The sequence below is a fragment of the Peromyscus leucopus genome, chromosome 9 (assembly GCF_004664715.2).
Source record: "Peromyscus leucopus breed LL Stock chromosome 9, UCI_PerLeu_2.1, whole genome shotgun sequence".
Classification (NCBI taxonomy): domain Eukaryota; kingdom Metazoa; phylum Chordata; class Mammalia; order Rodentia; family Cricetidae; genus Peromyscus; species Peromyscus leucopus.
This window is the reverse complement of record NC_051070.1, coordinates 110,977,892-110,997,834: the sequence shown is the minus strand read 5'-3', so window position 1 is coordinate 110,997,834 and position 19,943 is coordinate 110,977,892. Positions and strand designations below refer to the sequence as shown.

At 44.6% G+C, this 19,943-nt stretch overlaps 1 protein-coding gene across 4 annotated transcripts in view; it reads right to left on the bottom strand.

Annotated features, from left to right (window-relative positions):
* Positions 1–19,943, bottom strand: part of Cacna2d3 (calcium voltage-gated channel auxiliary subunit alpha2delta 3) — an 844,969-nt gene that overhangs the window by 749,592 nt on the left and 75,434 nt on the right. The window lies entirely within an intron of this gene.

Genomic DNA, 19,943 nt, shown 5'->3' with positions numbered 1-19,943 from the left:
GTTCAGGTGGCTGTTAGTGACCATCTCCATGCCAAGACCCTAACAATGTTTCCAAGACATCCCTATCCATGTCCCTAACGGTGATATGACAGTCCCTAGACTTATGGAAAGGATGTCCAGATGGAAGTCAAAGGCATGCTGGGAGCTGTTTAAGATCTTGCCCTCTAGAGAAAGCACTGAAGGGGCCTTGAAATGGGCACTGGCTCACATGCATAAACAGTCATTCTGGCCAAGGCCAGAGTCCTGAGGTGAAGCTACCCAACATGACCTGGGAAAACATACCCACAGGCACTTCTCAGGAGGCTGCGAGAGCCCGCGCCAGCACAGACCAGAATGAGCAGGAAGAAGACAAAGGAAGAACATGGAAACCAGTAGGTGGATAGAACACTGTGACTATAGTAGGCATGACCCCTACCCACTAGCCCAAAACATGCCTCTGTCCTACTGCCCAGAACCACAAACACATCGCCACGTATGCAAAAAAAAAAAAAAACGAAACCCCAAAATGAACAGGCTTCATTGACACAGTGGAAGGACTCTGAGGTAGGAGGCCTTGATTCTCTGGGTCAGTTTTCTACAGTCACAAAGGTCTCATGAGGAAGATGGGGAAGGAAAAGGAAAGAGAGAGATGTGAATTTTTAAAATAAAACAACAACAATAAACCAAAAAAGCAGGTAAGGAGGTACTGTGGGGAAGGGTCACGAGTAAAGGACAGCCTCTAGAGGCCAGAACGGGGGTAGGGGAGATGCCCCCTGAAGCCCTCAGAAGCCATGCAACTCTGCAGAGACCTGGATTTTGGGTCTTTATCCACAGTTTTGGTGGCGGCATGGGGAGATGGCTCGTTAGGTACAGTGCCAGCCACACAAGCATGAGGCCCTGAGTTAAGGCCCTCAGCACCCATGTGCATGCATGCCCAGCGGCACACATCTGTCACCCTGACAGGACCCAAACAGGAGGGTTCCTTGTATCTCACTGACCAACCAGTAAAGCCAGTGGCCTTGCAAAATAAGGTAAAGAAACACAGAGGAAAGACACCCGACATCAACTTCCAGCCGCCGAATGCCCGTGCACACACACACAACAAATACACAAGAAGACACAACTTTTTTAAATCGTTCTTAGCTTCTTCTTGAAATATAAAACAGTAATTATGTGTTGCTTCAAGCCATAGGTTGGTGGTGTTTGTTTAATTGACAACAGAAAATGAATACACTGACTACATTTAAATGTATGTGGAAATTACTATACTAACACCAAGATGACTAGAGCCTGGAGAACAGGAAATACAAAATTATAAAACGGAGCCCTTTCCCTCACCCTAGGTCAAATAAAACCTGGAGATTAAAGGACCGGAACTTCCTTTCAGTTTCAGAAAGTTTCATACTGCGGGGAGGGACATCAACTTGGTGTGGTAGTCATCTGTTTTCTCAATGGCTAAGACAGAAGAATCTTAAATTTGAGGAAAGCTGGGCTGCATAGCAAGACTCCATCATTTTTTTCAGGTTTATCAAAAAAGAAAAGTTCAGACAATTAGACTCCACTGGTACCCCCAAACCTGCAGGAAATGTCACTTAAGGAAAAATATAGCTACCCAAGTATGTGCCAATCCAGGTTGTTAATATAAACTGAAGCTCTCAGGGAAAAGATACACCTATGTTAAAGATTTCACAAGGGTGACTAAAACTTGGTGATTACATAGAGTTGGAATATTGCAGATTCAAATTATTTTGGACTGTCTTCAGACATTAATAGCCATTCATTAGCCAGCTCTACATCTGACCAAGCATCCTTGTGACTATCATGTGGAACTTCCTGGGATAAGCCAAGAATATCATCAGATAGCATTTGGTGCCCATAGCAGAGCCCCCCCCCACTCTGCTGCAACTCCCCCTACCGGGTGTTTCTATCTACATATTTTCAAAGTGCCTTGATTGATTACTTTCTTTTGTTCTATAACTACAAATTTCGCGAAATCACTTTCCATGTTGGAGTATGGCATTTGGGGGTCACATGACTTTGTGGTTTCTTGACTAGAGTCTCTAATAATAAACTGTTATTCCCTTTGAGTTGAGAGTTGTAGTTTGTATGAAGCAGTTCTAGCCACCCACTGCCACCTTCCTACAAAGGATGACTGTGAAGAGATCAGAGGGATGACTCCGATGTCTGCTGGGCTTGGCTGCACCACTAAAACAGAGGTGCTACTCAGAATGTCCCCGGAAGTAGGATGGGTGTCTCCCATGACCCTTGACCTCCCAGCACTATGTCCAGGCCTGGGAGGGAACAGAAGCACATTACTCTATCCTCTCCTCTCTAGGCAAGGCCTGTATTATTTTCCTGCGGCTGCTCTCACAAATGACACAGACAGGTGGCTTAGAACCACGCGCATTGATCCACAGCTAGAAGCCACAAGTCTAAAATCCACATGTCAAGGGCCACTCTCCAGCCAGAAGCTCCCTCCAAAGGATACCCCACCCCTTGCCCAGCCTTTGGTGGAGAGTCATGTTACCCCCGTCTCTACCTCTGATCCCCATCCTCTTCTCCACCTCTATGTCACTTTGCTTCTAAAGAAGGAGACCGGGGATAACACTGAGCATCCTACGTCAGTCATTCAGGACAATCATTTTGCTTTAAAATCTTAACTAATGATACCTGAAGGCCCTGGGACAGTTAGCTTTAATTGCCAACTAGACACAATTTAGTCTCGCCCAGGAAGAAAGTCTCATTGGGTGGTTTTTTTTCAAGATCAGATCAACTCATGGTTGTGTCTGTAGGGGACTGTCTCGATTGCATTCATTGGTAAAGTGATATGGGAAGACACACCCTGAAAGTGGAGGTCAGACTCCCTGGGTCCTGACGGCATAACAAACAGGAAAGTGGGCTGAGCACAAACCTGCCGGCATTCAGTATCTCTCTGCTCTTGACTGCAAACCTATTTTACATTCCTGCCACCTTGACTCCCCTGCAATGATGGATGGCAGCCTGGAACTGGGAACCAAATTAACATTTTGTCCCCTGAGTTGCTTTTGTCAGGACATTTTATCACTGCCACAGAAACAAAGCAAAGACAGGAAGTAGCTAGCACAGTGGTTCTCAACCTGTCGGTCATGACCCCTTTGGGGGTCAAATGACCCTTTCACAAGGGTAGCCTAGGACTATGGGAAATATGAGATATTTACATTACAATTCATAGAAGAAGCAAAACTAGAGTTATGAAGTAGCAACAAAGTAATTTTATAGTTGGGAGTCACCACAGCATGAGGAACTGTGTTAAATGGTCGAAGCATTTGGAAGGTTGAGAACCACTGAGCTAGCCTATTCCAGTGTCCGTTTCCTCTCCCCAACCCAGAGCAAGCAGTTCTGGAGAAACTGATATCTGCCAAGAGAGACACAGAGGCCCTCTGAGCTCTGAGACCCACTGAGAAGCCCTCCAGTGACTCCTGCTCAAGACTCGCTCCTCTAGAAGAGACTGGCTCCTCTTTCTCTTCCACTTCAGAATGGTCCCCCAGCCTGGAAGGGACAGGCATCCCTCAAAATCAAATGCAACAGCACTTCCTGCCTTCTCTCGCCTTCCCACACCTCTGCTCTCTACCTGGAATTACCTGCTGTGATGTACTTTGTACGTGTCTCCCTCCACCAAAGAGAATTCTAGAAAACCAGAGACCCTCACTGGACTTGTCCTCTGTAGCATCCAAAAAGAACACAACAACAGGTGCTCAGAAGGATGCTAACTAAATGGATGGTCGCGATGCCTCACTATGGTGATTTTAAGGCCTGGCTGGGTACCACTGCCTTCCACCTGGTCTTATTTTATTGACAAAAACAAAATAGTTAATGCACTATTCCTGGGTTTCCTTCCAATGTGTGCAGTTAAAGCATGACTGTTAAAAAGCTTTTCTAACCAGACAATTATGCTGTGCCACCTTCCAGCTGGAGTGCAAGAAGCCATTATGCTTTCTTTGACATGCTTTTCCCTCATCTAATTAGCTTAAAATGTTGATATTAATCCAGAAGTTCTATTGTAGGCTTAGCGCTGCTGTGTTCACCCACCCCACATGAGCTTGAAGGAACAAATGTTTGACACTCCAGCCACACAAACTTTAAAGAAAAGCAGACTCCTGCAGCAATTACACAAATATTAATTTTGTCTAGTGTTATATTAAGCATACATATACTTAGAATAGCCACCCAGACATGGATTTTTAATAATCATTGAAATGCAATATTATTGAAACAAGTATATTACCGCAGCAAGATTGACATTTAAAAAAACCCTCATTCCCAGTACAAAAATGAACATCATCTACCAAAGCATCCACTTCCTCCGTTCACAAAAGAGCCTTTGCAATGAGTGGGTCAGAGGCCTTCAACAGATCCACAGCCTTATCCACCTTCCCATGCACCTGACATCACAGATGTGCGGGCACAAGTGGACACATAGGGACAGAGAGCACATTTCTCAAAGGCACTAACAGCTTAACCAAAAATGAGGGGCACTGACTGCTGGGGTTTCATTTAATCAAGGATATTCAAAAGGGAATATATTTTTGTAAGCACACACATATACTGTCTAGTGCCATGATTTATGTGTGTGCGTGTGTGTGTGTGTGTGTGTGTGTGTGTGTGTGTGTGTGTGTGTTCAGGTGTGCCCATGCAGAAGTCAACCTAAGGTGTCAATATGCATCTCTATTGCTCTCTATCTTTTTTGAGACAGTCGCCCTGAGTCCAGAGCTCACCATTGCGGTTAGACTGGTTGGCAAGAGAGCCCTCAGCGACTGTCTGATGACCTGGAAGAGCTGAGTTTACAGGCACACCCAACTGTGACCTGGGCGCTGGGGATCTGAACTCAGATTCTTGTGTTTGCTCAGTGAGTACTTTGCCCACTGAGCCAGCTCCATGACCATTTCTTAAAGGAAAGGATCCTTTAAGGAAGAAAAGAAGAGCAAGCTCACAATCAAAAGCTTCTCTGTTGAATGGGATAGACTTGCATGTGCGAACGCCTCCCTGCTTTTTTCCTATTTCTCGTCAGTCAACTGAGACCTGAGGAAATAGATTTTTCAGCCTCAGATCCTAGAGTGAGTTTGTAAGCCAGTGGGCTCGGAAATTACATGTGGGAGCTCTGTTCTGAGCACTGAGAGTGAGTGACAGGAGAAAAAGTGAAGGATGTATTTGCTCCTAGCCTGCTCTCTAGGCAATGCCTAGCAAGCCCAGACAACAGGAGATAAATCTTGGCTTCTAGGATCGTAAGATCAAGGCTACACGTGCATTGTTTTTGTTTGTTTGTTTGTTTGTTTGTTTGTTTGTTTGTTTAAGGCAGGGTCTCACTATCTATCCCCTTAGTGTGTCTGGAACTCACTATACACCAGGAAATTTGGGGGTGTGGGATTAAAGGCATGTACCACCATGCCCAGCCAAAGACACTTTCATGGGGTGATAGCAATTGCAGTGTTTTGCTCAAGCGCAAAGGTTTCAGTTGGGGTTAGTTAGCCCATTCTGGTATGGGCTAGATGTGGTGTCCAAGGCAGGCAGCTCTCTATGAGTTGCTAGCCAGCTTGATCTATATAGCAAGTTCCAAGGCTACATAGTAAGACTCTGTCTAAAAAAAAAAAAAAAAAAAGGGAACAACAAACAAAGCCATGCTGGCATAGTGACTACAGTTAATAACACCATATTGTACACTTGACAACTGCTGCAAGTAGACCCAAATGTTCTCACCACAAAGAATGTGCAGTGTGTGAGGTGCTGGGTATGCTAATTAGTCCAATTAAACAATTTTACAACGTATGCACACAGCAATCAAAGTATCACATAGCATACCATAAATACATGCAGTTTCTTCCAATTATCCCTTCCTAAGGCTCGGGAAAGAACACTGGAGTGGGGAGTAGGTGGCTTTGGGCTGCCGTGGCTGTTCTTCTCAAGAGCAGGCATCGGCAGAGAGGGCAGAGAGATAGATGATTCTGTGTGGGCATCTGGGGTGAGATGTAGAGGATGCAATGTGGGCGGTTGGGGTGAGGGGTGGAGGATATGGAGATGGCCAGTCAGGGTGGGAGAGTGGGAGAGGCAGAGGAGGTAGTCAGGAGGTAGGTTAGAGGGTTCAGTGGGCAGCTGGGGGTGGAGGACACAGCACAGACATGTGGAAGGTGTGCAGTGTGGGCCACTGGTGGGGGGACGGAGAAAACAACCTGGGCAGTCAGAGAGGATGGAATGGAGAATGCAGTGTGGAGAGTCAGGGCAAAGGAATGGAGGACACAGCCAGGCAGTTGGGCAAGGGCCACCAGGCAGGGAGAAGTCACGCCTCAGTTGACTGAGTGGAGGTCACATCTGCCACTCTCCTCCTCTAGAGGACGTTAAGTGGTCCTTATTATTAAATGCCTGAGATCAGAAGTGCTTTGAGTTTAGGATAGTTTCAAATGTGGCGATATCTGCAAATGTACACTGGGGGTGGAACTCAACTTATTTCTTTTTTATACACACCATATCCACATGATGGCAGCTAATCATATTGATATCTTTAGTCATTTCATGTATGAAACAGCTTCATGATATGAAATGGTCTACTTTAGGATGTCATGTTGGCACTCTAATATTTTCGGATTTGGGAACATTAAATTTTGAATTCTCAGTTGGGGGATGCTTAATTTGGGTCATGTTTGAGTCTGTTTAATTCAATACTTCTACTGAGGCATGGTGGGAAGACTCCAGCCTAAAGATGACTGACAGTTGGGAGCTAAAGTCTAGCCCTTGTTGGAATTAACCTCTAAGGACTAAATGATGAGAAACATGGTGACCATTTCTCAGTCTGTTGCTAACACACCATTGTTTCAGGATTGTAAGAGAGAAACCAAATACTACTGTTGTGCTAAAAGAACCTAGCTTAAATAAAATGACTCCTAAATGATATTCTGCTATATTCACAGATCAGTGTCTTGCTCAGCCATCATCAGGGAAACTTCCTCCTGCAGTAGATGAGAACAAACACAGATACCCACAAGTGGACAATGTGCAGAGAGTGAGACATCTTTGAATGTTCAGTCCTATGGAAATGTCCCCCAATCCCTTCCCCCAGGCTCAGGGAACCCTGCAGAAGAGAAGGTGGAGAGAGTGTAAGAGCCAGAAAGGATGGAGGACACCTAGGAAACAAGGCCTTTGGAATGTAACAGGACCAGTGTACAAATGAACCCACAGAGACTGGCAGCATGCACAAGCCCCCATCCATCAGCTCTCTCCAGTTGATAACCACTCACAAAGGGGAAATTAGTTTTGTCCAGTGGAGTCTCCCTGGGTATACAAACCATGCTCAGCAGTAGATAGTCAACCCAAAGCAAAGTCAACAGCATTTTTGGAACTTCTTTTCCCCTTACAGGTCTTTTGTGGACATATTATAATTTCTGATTTTGTGGTTTTATGGGATTTCTGTATGTACAAGCGTGTGTGTCTCTATCACATGTTTCTTATGCTTTTTTGGGGGGGGGGGGCTCTCTTTTTTCTGTTTGCTTTGTACTCTTCTGGTTTGTACGCTTCTTATTATCTTATCTTATTTTATTATTAGTTTTAGATGCCTATTTTCTAATGAGAACAAGAAAAAAGGACATGGATTTAGGTGAGAGGGGAAGCGGAGAGGATCTGGGAAGAGGTAGGGGAGTGGAACCATAATCAGAATAAATTGTATTTTTTAAAAGTCTATTTTCAATAAGGAGAAAAAGACAAGAAGAAAGCGAGAACACCAGCACTGTCGTTTTTTTGGTGGGTGGCGGTGTCACCTCCAGACACTGACCCAGAACACACGCTGCTTCCTCCTGGCTGTACTGGGGCAGCTATTCGCACAATGGCAGGCCACATCAGCACCATGTCGGGAGCTGTGCGAATCAACAGGAACACAGCCACGCCCCCAGTTCATCCCTAATTCAGGAGCCATGTGGGAAACTGGCTCATTCATGAGGAGGCCACAGGAGATGAGACCCACACTGTCCTCCTGAGGACCTCTGGGGACAACCCACTGAGCCCTCACCAGCTTCTGCCTTTTGGCTCCAGGAAAAGGGACCTCTGCCTGTCCCCTGTGATGACTTGAGGCAAAGGTCGTTTTTGGAGGCCCCTCTGTATGTTTACTAATTAAGAGAAAATTCCAGAAAATATTAATGATGTGACATACAGAAATACTGCAATTGACAGAATGTAGATGTTAGATGTTTGAGACATGGGAAGTGATGAGTATAATGAATCCATTGCCTCAGCTAAAGTCTTCTAGAACAAGGACATTTTCCCATGAGAATTATCACATTGTAGCTTTATGCTTTCAGATGATCTCTATTGAGTGCATGCATGTACGTGCGTGCGTGCGTGCGTGTGCATGTGTGTGTGTGTGTGTGTGTGTGTGTGTGTGTGTGTGTGTGTGTGTGTGTGTCTTCTGCAGGTGCATGTGTTCATGCATGCATGCACAGTGTGTGACTGGGTACATGCACATGTGTCTGCATACACATGGAGACCAGAGGTCAATATCAGGTATCTGCCTGTATCACTTTTTACAATATTTTTTTTTGAGAAAAGGTCACTCACTAAAGCTGGAGCTCACCAATTCTGCAAAATCAGCTAGCTAGCAAGCCCCAGGAGTCCTCCTGTCTCTGCTTCCCTGACACTGGGGTTACAGGTACACATCACTATATCTGGCTTAGGTCCTTCTGCTTGCACAAAAATCACTTTTTTATTAAAGGTGATAGGTTGAATAAGAACACTTAGCCACCCCACCCCACCCCCATTGACGGTGGTTTAGATGGTGCAGTCTTGCTGAAGGAAGCATGTCACTGGGGGCGAGCGCTGAGATTAAAAGCCTCTGTCACTTGGGGTTTACTCTCTCTGCTTTGTGGCTGTGGCTCAGGACGTAATCAAGCTCTCAACTTCTGTTCTCACTACCAATCCTGCTTCCTGTGCCATGCCTCCCTGACATGATGAGCTCTTATTCCTCTGGCACTGTAAGCCCAAATAAACTCTTCTGTAAGTTGCCTCAGTTATGGCATTTCATCACAGAAACAGAAAAGTAACTAATACACCACCTGAACCATCTCTCCAGTCCTTCAAGTCATTGTTTCATGAGATGTTCTAAGGACACCAGTTCCAACCTGTCCTGATCCCCAGTCTCCAGAGACTTCAGCAAATGCTGCCACCCTAGTGTTTTCATATAATACACTGCCATGGCTTGCATGAACTCTCTGCTGCAAGTGTCCACATGCTGAGAATACGGTCCCTAATATGGTGATGCTGGAGCTCAGAGAGGACCAGAAAGAAGGGCCAGATGGGAGGCCCTGAGGTCATGGGGCATACTGCCCCTGGAAGGGTGTAGGTTGGTCATCTACCCTTCAGCAGCTTTCAAGAGAAAGTTGTCAAAAAGTTTTCCTTTATGCCAGCTCATGACCTGCTGATTGGTGCTGTGAGCAGTCAACCCACATGCTCACACACTGCCATTATGATCCACCAGAACCTACAGCAGAGCCACCGGACCTTCAGCCTCCAAATCAGGGAGCAAACTAAACCTTCCTTCAAAAGTTAGTATGTGCCAACATTTTGGTATAGCAACAAAAAGCTGAGTAATAGAAATACCCAAACTCAGAGCATCCCAAGTAGTAGAGCTGACAGGAAGTAGACAGATCACCCCCTCCCCCGCGCCCATGTCCTACAGCCCCCTTTCTGGGCACTTTCCTACTGAGAGGGTTCTATCAGCAACAGGTGCTGGAGAAGGACCCAAAGACAGAGGTATCAACACCTTAAGCTTTCCTCTGCCACTACCCTAGAGAGCCAAGCTGACACGATGGTGAACAAATCTCTCTGATAGCTGTCAGTTTTACGTCTATCCTGATGTCAATATGCCAATACTATCAACCGTCAAACCTCTTTTTTCCCATTATCAGCAGGAAATGTGGCGATTGTATGCTGGTTTAGTCTCTCATACGGGATGTAACTTAAGACTGAGGCTTCCATGTCCCATCCCGGCATTGAGCAAACTGAAGTCAGAAGGCTGGGATGTCTGTCTCTCAGCCAACATCCTTCAAGTGGTGCAAAGCAAGGAATGAATGAGGGCCAGAGAAGGAGGAGAGAATGCTGCTGCTTCAGACAAGCTCGGAGGAAGATGGCCATGAACGGGGACAATGACCTCCGCTAGAGGATTGGGGAGGAGAGTTCTGTTCCCGCCCATCTGGAGGCCTGGCAGAGGAAAGGAGGTCTTCAATGGCTCCAACCTATGCTAGGACATAGCTGCATTAACGTTATAGAAATGTCCTAATTAATAAAAGCATAGAGAGCCTGAAGAGGAGAGATTTTATTATTTCTACTTAAATTATCCCATTAACAACCTTTCAAAGGGGTGAGAAATCAGGTTTCCAGGAAGCTAGACCTGGGCATTTCCTAAAGGAAGCAAGTCTGACCCAATTTCAGTGAGTAAGCACCATGTGTGCAAGCATTTGTTAGCTCTGGGCACTGTTCCCAAGCGCTGAAGCAGAATAAACCATGGACAGTGGATATTCTGACCTCAGATCATCAACTCAGAAGCCCACGTCATGTGCACAGATTAGAGGCTATTTGTAAAAAGCCATGGACACTGGAGTGCTAACACACAACAAAGGCTAATCCGGAGGCCCACTGAGTCTGGCAGGCCCTGCTTACAGCATCCCTCTGGAACATCCTGCAAGGCTGAGGGATGGATTCAGCATCTCCATCCTGGGGGAAGACTGGAGCCTGGTGTTCAGCATGGGTCCTCCTTACCTTCTACAACCATCTAGTACAAGACAGACTCAGCTGGATTTCTCTACCTCTTGTCTATTGGAAGAGATTTTACCCAACCCCCTGAACCTGGAAGGCGAGAACTCTCAAGAGCTCTAGTGGTTTCTTGATGAGAGATGAAGATAAAGTCAGAGCTTTCTGAGGCTTCCCCCATGGTCTTACCTGCCAAATGAGTGAATCTGATTTTGATTATATCTTTACTTCATTGTGCACCTTGCCCTCCATGCTTTAAAGCATCTAATACCCGCACATCTAAAACATAGAAATCCAAGGGAAGAATAACATGAACTGTGTCTTATAAGTATGTTTTTAATAAAGTAATTCCTACGCATCCTTAAATAAGTCTCCCTTTTACTAATTAGGCATTAATTCATAGATGAGTTTCTACTTTGATAAAGAAGCTAACAACAGAGAAAATTAAAATACTGAGCTGGTGTCAATTGAGACAGCAATTAGGAACACCTAGACAGGAGGAGGGAGTATTCAGTCTATTTAAAATGCACGGGACTCAGCTGGCTGTGTAGGGTGCACACCTGTAATGCCACACTCAGGAAGACACTGCAGGAGAATCTCAAGTTCTCGGCCAGCCCAAGCCACACAGCAAGCCTGAGAACAGCCTGAACTCTACACTTAAAAAAAAAAAAAAAAAAAAGAGTTCTACAGACAAGTGAGAAAAATTAGGTAGGGCAGAGCAGAGTGTCGTGAATGGTCAAGTCCTGAGGGATCTGAAACCACTCCATCAGAAGGACACTGAGAGGCTGGCAGCCCTGAGGACAGGGTAGGGAGACTTGCTCTCGTCCCACACTGATGAAAGTGGAGATGGTTGGCATCACTCATGCCTGGGGGTAAAACTTAGTGCAGCCCCTCTAAGATTCAATTTAGTGGATCTAATCAAAATTATCTCCACATACAGCCTTCATTCCCATAGAGGAATTTACCCTTTGATAAACATGAGAAGTAGCAGCTGTGTGCATGTGTATGCATGCATATGTACACACACACACACACACACACACACACACACACACACACACACACTTGTAACTTTAAATTTAAAATTAAAAGAATTTTTTTTAAGCCGAGGGCTGGCAGTTAGACAGCCCTCTCGGCTCATCCATCCGAATCCCAGGTATCCACATATGCATCATGCCTCTATCATTCTACCCTCTAAAAACCGTTTTACATTTTCTCATTTATAATGCATATCTGGATTGCCTCTTTCCCACTGGCAGACAAGCATCACTTGAGCGTGGATCCCCTTCTCACTGAGGCATCCTAAGGGCCTCAAGCACATCACACATGGTAGGTGCTCAGGCAAGCCTTGCTAAATCCATCTCAAGTCCAGTCTTCAGAAATCTTTATAAGATAAGAGAGACCCACATGCAACATTCATCCTGAAAGGCATTTTGATTTTTTTTAAACAAATTGCTTAGATATTTCATGATGTGACAGGCAAAAGAAAAGTTATACAGAAAAAAAAAAAACTTTTTTTTTTTTTGCACAAGCTTAAGATGAAAGATATTTAGTGAGAGCTAGCTAACATGCTTTGGAGAAGTGTCTGGAGGAGTCGATTAAGGTTATGTTCCATTAATACAATCCAAGGGAACAGACCGAATCAGGGTTTAAAAAAAAAAGAAAAACCTTTGTTCTTGGAGCAGACAGCAAGATGAGAGAGCCTACATCACCATGGAGGGCCCTGTCTCTCTTGCACCAGTTAAAAGCCTTTCACATTATGCTTTCTTTAAATAAAGTTGTAAAGGAGCATATGTTGGAACAGAACTCTGAAAATGTAATTTAATGGGTGAACTCCTTTCTGCCTTACTTGGTGCAGAACAGCTTCGGGAATAATTACATTTGACCTTCGTTTCCATTAGTTGAAAGTTCTGTGGAAAGTTCTCGCATGTCCCATGAGACTCAGCCCTAGTGAGAGCTTCACCTGCACCAAGGTGACCAGGGGCAAGCCCAGGGAGCTGAAGGGTGACAAGGCATGGAAACCTGACCTTCCTCAAAGACTCTTTTAAGCAAGGCATGATGGAGCATACCTATAAACCTAGCACTCGGGAAGCTGAGGCAGGGGGACCATGAGTTCAGTGGTGATCATGAGTTCAAGACCAGCCTAAGTTCCTAGACTACGTATCATCTCAGCTAGATAAGCAGATCCTGTTTCAAAAAATAAAAAGTCTTTTCTAAGGTTTCTCAGCACTCTGTGTATCTTCCACTCTCGACCTTCTATAGTCTCAAGATACTCCAATTATTTCCTTTTAATTATTTAGTTTATGTGTATGGGTATTTTGCCCCATGTATGTCTGTGTACAATGTACATGACAGGTTCCTGCAGAGGCCGGGAAAAGGCATCAGATACCCTGGCACTGGAGTTAGAGAGAGTTGTGAGCAGCCATTTGGTGCTGGGAATGGTGTTGGGAGGTCCTCTGAAAGAGCCAACAGTGGTCTTGGCCACGGAACCGTTTCTCCAGCTCCAGTTGATTTTGATGCATGGGAAATCCTTTAAAAACTGTGTGAGTCCTCAGTGCAAGAACACAACAGACACCGAAACCCTCTCCTTATTGCAGTTTTCATGCCAAATAAATTAAGATACTTGGGTAAAATAATTGCACTAAGCTAGGGTGCTCTAAGATAAGAAAATATATGCAGATCAGCACTGGCTATGCCTATCCAAAATGGAGGAAGCAAGAGAAGGCCAAGAACAGAGATACCTGTAAGTGACAGGGGCCCATCACCAGCCAGACCATGACAGGTCTAGATCTAGACACTCACCACCTAGAGGGAGTAAGGTGGGGAGGGGCTGACTCCCGTGTACGTGGTCAGAATTACAAGACATAACCCTCATCCAGGGCTTACTGGGGAAGCAGCTTTCCTGATGAGGCTTTGAGGAAGACCCACAGCTTCGAGGTGAATGACCAAAGAAGGACCAGAACCCACTCACTACCCAAACTGTTCAGAAAAAAAACTTCAGAGAAGAGGTAGCATAAATCAAACCAACAGCCCTGAGTAGTCCCAACATCCACCCAGACTGTGAATCACTGGGCCCAAGTGACAGGGAGGAACGAGGCAGGAGTCACACAGTCACTCAGCCAGCCAGGTTGAAGATCGCTTTTGCAGATAATGGATGAATGTCATGAGAACAGATGTGCCGGGAAAGCTAATCCAAGTCAGCGGGTCTAAACGCTTTCTGTCTCGTGGCACCCACTTCCAACTCCTGGGATGGAGCTACAGCAACAGGAGCCCCTTCGCTTCCATTCATAACTTCAGTGCCTGTGCCGTGCCGTCCTGGGGACCATGCCCTACCCCCACACAGATGACGCGTACACACAGCTAGGTCCCAGATAATGTCAGAAACTATGCATTTTCTCTTGTCTGTTGGCCAGGGAAGCTGCCCCCATGAATCTCACAAATGTCTCCATGCATCCAGGCAGGTGAATGGAAGGTGTACCAGGGAGGGGAATGCACTGCTCCAAATCTCAGACATAGTACAGAAAAAATGCTGTAAGAACAGGCCAAAAGAGGTTTGCAAACTACCATAAAATTCCACTCAGGTGGTACCGGCTCTGGGAAGGCCCACTTCCATTACTGCCTGACCATATGACTCTTGGCCAGTGGGCCTATCTCAGAACTTCACTGCCTTAGCAGGAAGGGAGACCCAAGGGCCGGGGAGATGGCTCAAAGGTCACAAGCATGTACTACTCTTGCAGAGACCCCAACTTCAGTCCCCAAGACCCACTTCAGGCTCCAAGGAACCTAACATTCTCTTCTGGTCTACAAGGGCACATACACACACACACACACACACACTAAACAAACAAACAAACAAACACCTTTAAAAAACAAAACAAAACAGAAGATGAGGGCCCAAGCATGGGTCTTCTAGGATTACAGGGCCTGTGTAAACAGCTTAGTTTGTTAATATCCATACAGTGAGCACTGAACACACATTAGTGCTTGTGAAAGTTACTGCCTAGAGGCTTATTATTCTAATAACCCATTCACTTTTCTTCCTGGAATCCCAAGAAGACTACATTTCCCAGAATTCCTGATAGTGAAGTTAGGTCCATGTGATCAGGTCCTTGCCAGTGGATACAAACAGAAGTAATAGAATATTCAGGCCTGGCTCCTCTAATGTGCTTTTCTAGACAGTATTTTCATGGTTGACTAGTAGGATAAGAATTGCTAGAGGCTGAAGGAGTCTCGAGGGAACAGCAGGGCTTCCAGGAGAAAAGCCTAGGTCCTCAAGTCAGCTGCCCCTTGCAAGAAAATAGTATCAGATGATCTCAACTAAGAAAGAAATCTATGTTATAGTGAATCTTCAAAAATTGGGGGGCTATTTATTCAGCAACAGGGATTTCTCCCTGACAGACTCGGCTATTTCATAGATGTTTGTTTAAGAGAAGCAGCCCGACCCCCAAACACATCAGGGCCCACCCAGCACAGCGGCTTACTCTAGAGCAGAGCAGTGATGATAACAGGGCCCTCCGTTAGATTTGAATTTCAGATGAACAACAAATGTTTTCCAAGTGTTCGTGAGCACGCTCATGTGGTTTATCCTGGCCAGATGGTCCAGTGGGTGAAAAGGCCCGCCACCAAGCCTGGAGCCTGAGTTTGAGCTCTGGAGCCTACGTGGTGGAGGAAGAGAACCAACTTCCACAAGTTGTCCTCTGACACCCACATGCCGGTCACAGAACATGTGCACCTCTATCCCCCACACTAAAGAAATAATAAAGATGTTTGTTGTTTGTCTGAAATTGAAGTGTGACTGGATACCAAGCTCTGTCGCTTAACATGCGTTGTTCTCTTACTTTGATTAGAAACAAGCAAGACCCATAATTGATTATACATTGGAAGGTTTGAAGATGATGCAGCTGATTTAGTTGCGGGTGCCTTTGGGGGAGGGGGTCATTGCAAAAGGCAAGAGATTTTAGTTTTACCTCTTACAAGCTCTGTATTTGCACTGTTCTATGTATTTGAATATTTGCAAGCACATACTCATTTGTGGGGACGAGTTGAGCCGGGTGTGGCCGTACACCAATGAGGCAGAAAGATTGCAAATTTGGGACCAGGCGGAGCTGCATAGTTTGACCTTGGCATAAATTAACACACACACACACACACACACACACACACACACACACACAAACACACACACACAAAAATAGACACACAAAAAAGAAGAGGACAGAGGATAAAAAGACACAGTTGAGACTCTGGGCTCTGACGGTGCTGGCTCAGGTACAGAGAGTACATAGGTTTGCAAGTGAGTTTGATGCAGCCATTTTCTCTGTGTCGGGTAGACAACTCAGGGGGGGTTAATTAAGGGAACAGTTTCAGGAGAGTTCAAGGTTATTCTGACGTCACTACATAGAAGATCCAAGTTGTACTGAGGCCATGCTTTGAAGATTACTAGGAGGACGTTCCCACTGGGGCTCTCCTCTCCTCCATGTTCTGCTGAGATGTACTGACAGGCCTCGAAAATGAAATCAGTGAACCCTGCCAGTCTGCCTGCAGTCTGCTGTTTACCCCCTAAGGGAACCCCCCCAACTTCTACCTAGTAAGCATACTGGCTGCATGGAGCACAGCACCCCCAGACCTGGCTCAACTGGGAAATGTCTTACCCAAATGGAGACTCTTTGGAGGGTAATCAGTGGAAAGATACAGTAACTATGACGACATAACCTCCAGCTATCAGGAACAGGGACTCATCAACAGAACTTTCACTACACACACACACACACACACACACACACACACACACACACACACACACACGCTTTCTCTTCCAATAAACGGGAGTACGCATATTAGCTGCATACTGATTAAGGTGGCCTTCCTATTAATCACACACATTTTTCTACTCCTTTAGAACAACATTAAAGGAGAATGAAGGGATAATGTGGTAAACTCACAGCATAAGGAGTGAGGTAAACTACAACAAGCGAGTAATTCATGCCAGCAGGTAGCATGGAGGGGCGGTAACTGGAACTGGGGCTACATTCCGGCCTGCTGAGTGACTGCAACATTTGAGACCCAGCAGATGTTGCAGAATCCTGGTGTGAGACACACAGAAAGTCCATGTTCCAGAAGCTCAATGGGGACAAGTAACTAACATCCTGTTTTCAGGGCAACTGGACCCAGCTTCTCCAGGGTGTTGTCTACATCGCCACTCAAGCTCTACTCCTCCTTTCTCCTGGATTAAGGGCACTGGGGTTTCCAGGCCTAGGGTGGCCAAGGATAACACAGAACATCTCATTAATTTCAAATAAATTACTTCTTAGTAAAAGTAGTACATGGCATACGTTTATATCAAAAGCAATTTGTTGTTGATATGAAGCTCAAATTTGAAATGGGTACCCATAGTTTAATTTGTTAAATCTGACAACCCTATCCGTAAACAGGAGATTGGCAGGCACAAAGCCATGTGCCTTCACAGACATCTGAAGTGCACTAAATGTCATTTATCTTACTCCTTTTTGGTATCAGAAATTGCTGAGGTGGGCTCCCTGCCTTTTATGCCTGAATTGTTCAACATCTAATTCTACCACATTCCTTTTAAGGAACGGTTTGATTTTTCTGTTGCCAACTCCATTTCTCCCTGTTTCCTCCAGCGTTTTTGTTTTGCCGATCTCATGCGTCCTTGCCTGGATGATGCTATAGTTGGTTTCTGTGACTTCATTCCTCACATTCCTTAGTCTATCTGGAACTTGATTTAAAGGGAGGCCTGGACTCTGATCATCTTACCAAACAGTTGATAAGGTATAGACTAGTTACCAAATAACCTCCTATTTCTCTCCAAGTGACTTGACGAATCTACATAAAAGCTGTATGGTGTTCCTCCTACTCCTCTGTGACTCTTGGTGTTAAACTCCTTTTGGTACTGTAGCTTTAAACATGACGCCATTATTCTTCAATATCCAATGAGTCAAGACTCCCCATCATTGTTCCAACAATAAAAAATGTCCCTATTCTCAACTTAACATTCAACACTTGCCAAATATAACACTAATCACTCATATAAATCTTAACTTTCATAATACCCACCAACAAAAGAGTAAAATGTAAATAGATATAGGTAATTCCAATGGTATATTTTATTTAATCCAACATACCTAAAATATTTTATTTCAACATGTAATCGACATTTTTAAATTATGAAATATTCTGAATTTTTTTATTGTGTCATGAATTCAAACCTCATTCTCCCCTTCATATTTAAAAAGCACCTCCACCCAGACCAAGCACACATCAAATGTCCCATTGTTGTATGTGGCCCAATGACCATTGGATTAGCTGGTGCAGGTCTAAGCAAGTCACAAAAGCAGCTTCCACAAAATATTACACTAACCCGGAACTATTCAGCACAAAGACATTTTCATCTTAAAATCTCAGCCTCACCCAAAAACATTCTATTTCTATAAACACTTGCCTCCAACGCACGGGAAATGGGAAACTTGAAAAAGTCTATGGTCAATATCCTCTCTTAGCTCTCCAATCCTAAGTAATCAAATGATGATGCAAGAGTCCAGAACATTCTTTAACAATCCTCTGGAGCCGTAGCTTGTACTCTAACAATTATATTGGGAATAGATACTAAAATGAGAAAATCACCAGTCTATGGGAGAAAAGGTTTGCATTTTATTTTACGGCAATGCCTTCCTCTCGGCTGGCATACCCATCCATGATAAAGATAGAGGTGGATTGATATTACAGAGTAAAATCAGCTCAGCATTCTGCTAGGAGACTCTCAGTCTCTCTCATTTGGTGGTAAATTATTCAGCTTCCCAAGCACCTTTCTTATTTCTCTAGAATGGTGTTTCTATTAGTCAACATAATAATTTATGGGACTGGCCATCAGACCCTTCATATGGAACATTTTTTGTGTGAAAATTACAAATTATTTCTGTTCTGGGGAAAAATACCTATCCAACATGAGGTGTAAACTCAATCTGAATTATGTAAAGATGTCAACACAAAGCTTAGGGTAGGGAATTAGGGTGGGAGAAATCCAGGGATAAGGGCTCTGGAAATGTTCCTACTCCACCTTGTCTATGGGCTGAGTCATTGGAAACAAAGTCCCCTTTGCCTGTCCCTCAGCTGCATCAGCTACAAAGCAAGAAGTGGGTCTAATTGGACTCTTCCAAACTGCAGTCATTAATGTGCCAAGGTCATGAAACCTGCTCCACATCCTTTCTACTCTGGGTGGGCAAACATTTTCCTACAAAGGTCCAGAAAGTAAACCATCCCAGCTTTGTATGTCACACACTCTTTATTCTCAACTCTGCCATTATAGCACAAATTCAGCCAGGGACAACATATAAACAAACAAAAGACTATGTTCTGATAAAACATTCTTGACAATAATAAGAGGCAGCGGGCTAGATTTGAACTTCAGATCATGGTTTCCTGATACCTCTCTATTTTATTTTTACATAATAGTTACTTTTAAATTGATTCACTTTGTTATCTGATGTTGATATTTTAATGGAAATCAATATTATTAGCCATAAAATAGAATTCATTCAGAGAAACAAATATAAAATAGTATTTTTAACTACTGAATACCATCTCAATCACCTTGTATAATAGCACTTTTGAGAAATGCTATTTGTAGTAACCCATGGGAGTCTTTAAAGAATTAAGATTCTAGGATGTTCTCCCCTGAGATTCTTTCTCAAAAGAAAAGAGAATACAAGAAAGACCTATCCTCTTCTAAAGATGCACCCTGAAATATTGAGAGGTAACATAAAATAGTATCTGAAAGTTACTTCAAGAAAAGCTAGCATGCAAAGTGGTGCTGGTATGGGGTGGGGATGGGGTTCCTGATGAAACCAGGGGTGTCTGGGACCTGGCAGCTGCAGAATGTAGGCATGCTAGCATGTGTTTAAGTTCTCTGTAGATTAAAGGTTAACGGAAGGTGATCACACCGAGGTGTAGCTGCTATTGCTTTAGGATGAGAAACAAGGGCGGAGGAGTGGGGAGAGCAAACCTATAATAGCTTTCCATTCCACGAGACACTTCACAGGCCTTGGAGGCAGCCTCCACTCAGCACGGGGAAAGTCAGCCAAAGAACAAAGGCTTTGGTGAGCAGCCCTGCCAGCCAGGCTTTTGCACCCAGGGTCGAGCACAGGGAGGCCTGGCCAAAGCCTGAGGCTGCTGCGCAAAGCCCCAAG